Source organism: Triticum aestivum, chromosome 3B (genome assembly GCF_018294505.1).
Source record: "Triticum aestivum cultivar Chinese Spring chromosome 3B, IWGSC CS RefSeq v2.1, whole genome shotgun sequence".
Taxonomy (NCBI): domain Eukaryota; kingdom Viridiplantae; phylum Streptophyta; class Magnoliopsida; order Poales; family Poaceae; genus Triticum; species Triticum aestivum.
In genome coordinates this window covers 406,630,795-406,638,358 of record NC_057801.1, presented here as the reverse complement: position 1 = coordinate 406,638,358, position 7,564 = coordinate 406,630,795, and positions in this window count along the sequence as shown.

Genomic DNA, 7,564 nt, shown 5'->3' with positions numbered 1-7,564 from the left:
GGGAAGCAGTCCGGCATTGGTGCTCGGCTGCAAAAGATACCTCAAATGCAGTCCGGCGTTGGAGCTCGGACGCAAGAGGACGTTGCCGCCCGGGAACAACTTCAAACCCGAGGTGTGGCATAAAAATAACAAGGCATTGATAAAGGTCGGAAACTTAAAGGGGCTCCTCAGATACCCGACGTATAAACTCGTCAAATGCATTTCGGCGATCCTCAAGATCGAAGACGAGAAGATTTGTTGAACCAGTTTTCAAGACCAACAACCGAAGATGAAGAACAGTTCGGAAGAATCGAGGAGCATCCCTAACTTGAAGACCGGTTCAGGGGGCTACTGACGGTGTCCTGGACTAGGGGGTACTCACCACGTCGTCTCCTGATCAGTTGGATTGGGCCGAGGACCCCCATGGCCGTATACTCATGGGCCAGTCCGGACAGCTGTCGCATACAAGGAAGAATCAACAAGACTTGGCGATCAAGACAAGGACTCCTCCCCCACCAGCGTATTCGGCTAGGACTCTTGTTATCCTAGGCCTCTGGTGCATTATATAAACAGGGGGCCAGGCTAGTCGATAGACATATACAACAATCATACCATAGGCTAGCTTCTAGGGTTTAGCCTCCTTGATCTCGTGGTAGATCTACTCTTGTAATACCCACATTATCAATATCAATCAAGCAGGACGTAGGGTTTTACCTCCATCAAGAGGGCCCGAACCTGGGTAAAACATCGTGTCCCTTGTCTCCTGTTACCATTGATCCTAAGACGCACTGCTTGGGACCCCCTACCCGAGATCCGCCGGTTTTGACACCGACAATGGGTTTCATCTTTGTCATTCCTGTACTGAATCCATGTTGGGAGGGTACGTGCATGACACCTAATGGCAACGTTGCGTCTGATACTAACTTGGCTGACTCTATAGCATCACGTGGCCTTTTTAAACCTGCCTCAAAATGGATCTTCATTCTTCCTCCTCTAGATTTTGTTAACCTATCGAGCATTATCCCTGATGTTTGTTTCCTCTTGCACCTAGGTGTTAGTCCAATAACAATCATAGGAAATGTTAGTGTACATCAAACTGTGAGACTACATATAAAGAAGGATGCAATTGTAACTTGACTCCAGCAACTACCTTCTTGCTATTGAAGCTTAGAAATTTCATCTGATCTTTCCAACTCGTCTTGTGTCAAGAGTGCTTTGAAAGTAGTGTTAGGTGTCAAGGGAGCTTGGGAACGTGCTGCTAGCTGAGTTGACGAACGAGTAACTCGTGCAGCTGGTGGTACTGTGGAAGGTATTGCAACAACTAGGGCTATCACTGCTTGTTTGGTGGCAGCTACTAGTTTCTGTTTGGCTTGTTCTGCAGCTCGTGTAGCACAGTATACCCTGTTTGTACAATTTTCCGCTGGACTTTGACCTTCTATAGCACCATCAGTACCGGCAGAATCTATAGGATTCTTCCGCTTCCCTTTCTATGTGTCATTAGTACTAACACCATCCCCTGTCATTTTGTGTTCCTTCCTCTTTCTCTGTGCCAGTTAAGTCAAGCCGACAAGAAAAAGGAATAACAATTTAGTTCTTGGGAACAAATTGATGCGTGATACAGACGAACTGAACTTTGATGTTAGACAACCACATGATAGGAGGATGTAATATGTATGAAAAACAGGATGGCATGAGATAATCAGAACTGTGATGTGAAAACTAAGCAGAAGACATTAGATTAGAAGCAATGCAATGGAAGTTAGACACCATATGGAAGATGCTACAAATATCGCTCTGCTAAGTTAACAGTCCTCATCATAACTAGCATTTAACAAATGTGAAGCAGTATAAGAAATAAATCATATGCAAGATGCAAACAACATCACACTACCAAGTTAAAGGTCTCTCGTCATTAGAGCCATTGCATATTCACAACATTGCACCTCAACTATAAACTAAGTTAAAGGCATTTCAACAAATTAGAAGCAATGAAAGCTAGACACCATATGAAAGATGCAATGAATATCACTCTACAAAGTTAAAATTGTCTCGTCATAAGTGTCATTTCAACAAATTAGAAGTAGTAAAAGCTAGAAAAGAATGCAAGATGTAAGGCAATCACATGATAACAGGATGGAATATGTACAACAAACAGGACGGCATGGCGTATTGACAACTATTTGTGTAAACTAAGCAGAAGACATTTCAACAAATAAGAATCAATGCAAGCTAGACACCATATGCAACATGCAAGACAATATCACACTTCCAAGCTAGAGAAAGCAATTGGGGTGTCGGTTTCATCGGAAGACCGCCATCAGTCCCTACCTTATTTTTCCTTCCTCTTTCTTAGCTGTATTGCCTTGTCAAGTCAAACCCACAAGAGTAAAAATTCGCTTTTCAGAACTCATTGATGCAGGATGCTGACGAGCACTACTTTAATGTAAGGCGGCCGCATGATAGGACGATTGAATGTGTAAGAAAAAAGGACAACATTGCATATTCACAGTTATGATGTGTAAACTAAGCAGAAGGCATTTCAACAAATTAGAAGCAATGAAAGCTAGACACCATATGAAAGATGCAACGAATATCACTCTACCAAGTTAAAACTGTCTCGTCATAAGTGTCATTTCAACAAATTAGAAGTAGTACAAGCTAGAAAAGAATGCGAGATGCAACCTATATCACACTCCCATGTCAAACGTGTCTTATGAGAAGTGATTGTTGCAGGTTACACAACAGTAGTACTTTGATGTAAGAACATGGTGTGATAGACAGATATTGTATGTTCTAGAAACAGGAACACGTGTTTTATTCACAAGTATAATGTGTAAAGTAAGCAGATGGAATTCAACAAAATTAGAAGCAATACAATCTATACATCATACATAACATGCAACCACATATAACAGTGTGAAGTTAGAGGGAGCACCTGTGATGGTGCAATAGGGGAGACATGCTCATCATCAACACAACTACGTTGAGTGTCTATGCATGTGTTGTCTTGCAAATCTTCTTGGGGGTGGAGGAGTAGAATCTATAGAGCCCCTCTGTTTGGAAGGAGCACCTTTATCCGCTGCATTGCTAATTTCCTTCCGCTTTATTGATTTTGAATTGTCAAGTAAAATCGACAAGAAAAAGCAATAAAATTCACTCTTCAGAACTCATTCGTGCATGATACTAACAATCACTACTTTGATGTAAGGCAAACACATGATACCATGATGGAATATGTATGAAAAACAGGACGGCATGGCATATTCACAACTGTTTGTGTAAACTAAGCAAAAGCCATTTCAACAAATAAGAAGCAATGCAAGCTAGACACCACATGAAAGATGCAACCAATATGACTCTGCCAAGTTAAAAGTGTCGCATCATAAATGGCGTTTCAACAAATTAGAAGCAGCGCAATCTATAAATCATAAGAAAGATGAAACTCATATCACAATACATATACTAAAGGTGTCTCGCCATATTGATTGATGCGGGATACAAAAAACAATACTTTTATGTAAGGACATGCTTAATAGACAGATGTACTATGTACTAAAAACAGGAAGGCAAGTCACATTAACATGTATAATGTATAAACTAAGCAGAATAGCACATGCAATTTAACCAGATTGGAAGAATTACAATCTAGACACCCTATGCAACATGCAACCGCATATCACACTGCCAAGTTAGAGCAAGCACTTGCGATGCTGGTGTAGGGGAAATGCGGTAATCAACTACAGAGTTACATCCACTATATTCATCTAGCCTTGCTGTTTCTTGAGAATCATGTGGGGAGGCTGATGCTACATTCTTTAGATGAGGATCTTTTCTCACAGTAGTCCACAGGCCTGACTGCCTCATCATTAGTGATTGATGAGGGATACACAAGAACATTATTTTGATGTAAGAACATGGTTAATAGACAGATGTACTAGTATGTACCAAAAACAGGAAGGCATGTCATATTCAAAGCATAATGTGTAAGCTAAGCAGATGCAATTTAACCAAATTGGAAGCAATACAAGGTAGACATCCGGCTGGAGTGGTGAGCATGATCATCGAGGACATGAGAGCCTGGTGGGAGGCAGGCTGCTTCACCACCATCATGGCTTTTTAGTTGGCTTACAGGTGATGCATGTCTGTGCTGGGCCTGTCACTGGCTTGGCCAGTGCCTTGACTGGCTATTTTTCTTCTGGTGCTCCCGGGATGGTGGTTCATGTAAAAAGTATCTTTCCTTATCTTAATAAAGACCGACTTCAGCCTTTCGAATACAAGCTAGACACCATATGCAATATGCAACCACATATGACACCGTGAAGTTAAAGCAAGCACCTGGGATGGTGGTTCATGGCGAGCGAGATCATCAACTCTAGAGCTACGTTTACCGTCTCCATCTATTTAACATCCAACCTTTAAAACATGGAAACGTGTCTTGCCTGCCCACGAAGCAAGAAGGAGCGACTTCTCTCTTTTCTTTTGTGCTTCTGTCATGGCAGAGTCTGAAATACCCTTGCATAAAAACGCAATAGTGAGAGTATGGGTGAAGTGTGTGCAGAACAAGTGCACTGTAAAAGTAGCATATAGCAGATGGCTAAAAAATAAATGACAGAAGACATATGATAGCTATACAACATTGCATCGCAAACAAAATTAGATTCTACTCTGTATGGTTTTGTAATATATGAGCACAGGGATGGCTGAGAAATGCAGGTACTCCTCCAGCGCACCACACACATGTGGTCCTATCAACATAACAGTTGATTGAAAATAAATAGGTCAGCCAATTTTTTTATGAACCGTCCGATCTATAAGGAACGGGCGGATGTCCTTCATCTACCTCCCGCCAGTCACTGTTGACGATCTTTCTCGAACCACCACCGACCACTGGCCCAGACCCCTGCCTCCGCCGCCCTGCCCTCCCCTCGACCTCACACCACCGCCATGCTTGGCAGCGCCCCCCGACCATCCCTTTAATCCCGGACGACCTCTAGATCTGGTGCCAGCAGCTCCTAGGCCCCACACACCCCTAAGATAAACACTGAGGCGCTACTTCCCCAGCGTAATAGGCGGACTAGCGCCTGTTATGTTGGGGAATGCTTCCTTTAATTGGGAATCAACTGACCAGGAACTGAAATCCAGGGGGGCGATGGACCTCTAGCTAAGGTGAAATAGTATATGAGGAGAAACCTTGTGCATCGCGAGTTACTAGGAACATCTAGTATCAGGAAGAAGCGGTCAACTAGTGTATTCTGTCAGATATATACCATGCAAGCAAACACGTAAGATTTGCACGAGATAAGGGAAGAGGAGTACCATTTCCAGTTGCCAGTGTTGTGTCCACTAGATGTCGCAGCTACTTTCTTGTTTGTACCGAGGGAACCGACGTTTTGGAGGAGGGTTGAGCCTTGGACAAATCCATGACCAAATTGTTGTGTGTTGCGGTGGCCATCTATCGGCAGAGGGGAAGCAGATCCGAGGCGGCGAAGGAAGGCGTAGCAGGAACAACTCCGATGCGGTGGACGGTGGCGAGGTTGGAGGGGTAGCTGTGAGGCGCAGGAGGGTGTGGTTGAACTGGCTCAGGTACAGACAGCTCGGCCTCGGCTTCAACTACTAGCCATGGAGGGCGTTGCGGTTGCGGTTGAGGTGGACGACAACGTCGGGGCATCGGCTCCAGCGTGATGGAGGAGGGCGGCAGTTGATGGGTGGGATGAGGTGGCGGACGGAGGACGTCGGGGTTTCACGGCTGGTGGAGAGGTACTTTTGGCACCCAAGGAGTACGAATGGGGAATCGAACGGGGGGAGCTAAGGGAGAACCATGTTTTCGTCTAGGCCTCGCTTATTTTTGTTTTTTTAACAGATGGGACACGCTTGTTTGAAATTTGGGGAAAGTAGAAACTTTGCCCCCTCTTAAGTTTCGGACCTACTGCGGGTCCGGGGTAGGATGGTAATCCCAGGTGTCCCAGATAGTGGGCGGGAGCAATTTTGGCCACGCGCATGTGTGCTTAGGCGGCCATTGTGTATGAATGTTTTTCCGAGGCGGTTGCGTGGCGTCTAGATGAAGCTACAAACCTACCCCGGTTTAGACCTTTGGACGTCGGGCTGGTAGGTTTCACGGGTCATAGTTAGAAAAGTAATTTCCTTCTACCAAACATTGGTCTCACGCGGTTTCGGGCGAGTAGAGGCTCTTTTTTAGCTTCATTCGAAATTTTGAAACAGAAGCATTCACGTTTAGAGTACTCTTGAACTTTGAGGATTGACGTAAATAGACAATGTTAAATTTGATGTTGTATGTTTAAAAACCTCATTAAATTATGCGCTTCTTTTTGAAATTTTGACACTTGAAAATCCTATAACTATGATTATTTTGGAATGGAGGAGGTAAATTTGAATCTATTTTGTACATGACTATGTATGCTATTATGTACAAAAGCAGAGCAAAGATTGCTGCCCCCATAATTTAGGTATGATTTACAAATGCCATGATATCGAATTCAAATAATTGAATGGACTTCATGTTGAATTTGAATTTTTAAACCACCTTAAGTTGAATTCAAATGTATGCTAGTTCATAGCTAGCTATTTATAATGGTCATTGTGTAACTTTTGTATGTATAATGTGCTTTACAAACAACATGAACTATACTCATGTTTATATTCGTTTGCTAAAGTGATGCATTGTCTGGAGTTCAAAATACTAACTATGTGGATCAATTATGTCGAATAATAACATATACATGCTCAAATTCGATAGAATATAGATGTCTGATGGATCAATGACCTTTACTTACACGAATTGCAAATATCATGATCCCATCCTAATATTTGGATACAATTTATATTTTTAATCAATGTGTACATCAGTCTTTTACATGTAGTTTCACTCTCCATCGGTGGTCTCTCACACATGTTCACACACTCTCTCCTAAGGTGTCTTTCTCGTAGACATGCTCTCGATATAACCCTCCCTCCTTCTCGTAACCATTTATGACTATTTTCACTAACCTTTATCACAAGCGCTCTTCCTCTCACAAGCATACAGACGCACAATCCCCATCGACCCTTTCTATATACATAGACCTGCCTATGTGTCTCCCACACGCGCATTATCTATAGGCCTGTCTCTCACGCATTATCTCCGCCTCTCTTCCTAATTGACGAGTATGATTCTAGCAGAGCATTCTATAGGATGCCCCCTAAAGTTAGGTTGGATGAATAGTAATATCAAAGATAAGTGGTTACCTTAGTCCGAGGACCTAGGGTTACAAATCCTAGCCGGCTTTGTCTATGGACACAGAGTCCTTCACAACTTTGCTATCTTGTCCTATATGACTTGTCCTCCATGGGTCTCCCTAATGCGTCACGGGTCGACCAATGTGGCACATGACGTAACCGAACCAAGGGCCTCTCCTCGTCCCACCGGACCTCACACGGTGACATACCCTCTGCCCCCAGGTCTTGTTATCTTCTCACACCCACACATACCAACACAGACACCACACAAAAAAATTACTCCTCATGCCTCTATCCCCTCCCCCCTTGCATATACACACTCAAGGGCATCTCCCGCCGTGACATCATATCG